The following is a 917-nucleotide window of genomic DNA, read 5'->3' as shown; positions in this document are numbered from 1 at the left end:
TATTTAGATATGGTTGTTTCTCTCTTTTTTTGCTTCCCTTTTGCAACTAGCCATTTTTGTNTCAGAGTTTCAAAATCTGAGAGTTTATACTATGGTACTTGTCCAGAAGAGGAAGTTGATGCAATTGTGGATGAAACTAAATATTGTCAATGTTTGGAAGATTCTGAAGCTGTTTGTGATGCTGGTTTGGACATTGGACCGTGTACTGCTAAAACATCCCGAAGGAGAGGTATGTATGGAACACATTTGGAAATTTGAACAAGATTTTCACATTTGCTCACAAACCAATTAACTAGACTCCATCTCATAATGCTCACACATGTTTTGGATACACAATCCTCATAAATACAGTGTAGAAAAGTAGGATGTAATACTCCATTCATTTCAATTCTCATAAATACAGATAGTTTTATTAATTTGGATTAACTTTCTAAAATAGGACTAGAGTATTTTTGATTATTTAGTTTAATGGTTATATCGTCTTATATTGAGATTCTATTCTTTAGTCATGGCACCTGGTATGTCCAACAGATGAATATATACACTTGTTGACCAAGATTGAGACTTTAAATATTATGTCCATTCTTAGAGGTAGTGTTCCTTTAATGATAAAAATGCTTTAATTTGAAACTCAGAATGTCTAAAAATAGAATAATTGTTACTATTTTTTTTTGTCAGCAACTGATATAACTAATTCATTGGTTGTTTCTGCTAGAGATGTTCAACATTGTCTGAGAATCAATCAAATAGAATGGGAATTTACATTAACCTACACAGCTATAGTAAGTTAACCATTTGTTATTGTAATTTAAAGAAGAAAAAAATAACTCTTAATAATTTCGAAGATGATGGAATGATGAAATAACTCAATTTGATAAAAATTTCAACTGCTATGTTCAAAAAAATTCTAAAAAGGT

The sequence above is a fragment of the Lottia gigantea genome (assembly GCF_000327385.1).
Source record: "Lottia gigantea unplaced genomic scaffold LOTGIsca_56, whole genome shotgun sequence".
NCBI classification, from domain to species: domain Eukaryota; kingdom Metazoa; phylum Mollusca; class Gastropoda; family Lottiidae; genus Lottia; species Lottia gigantea.
Note: the sequence above shows the minus strand (reverse complement) of the source record.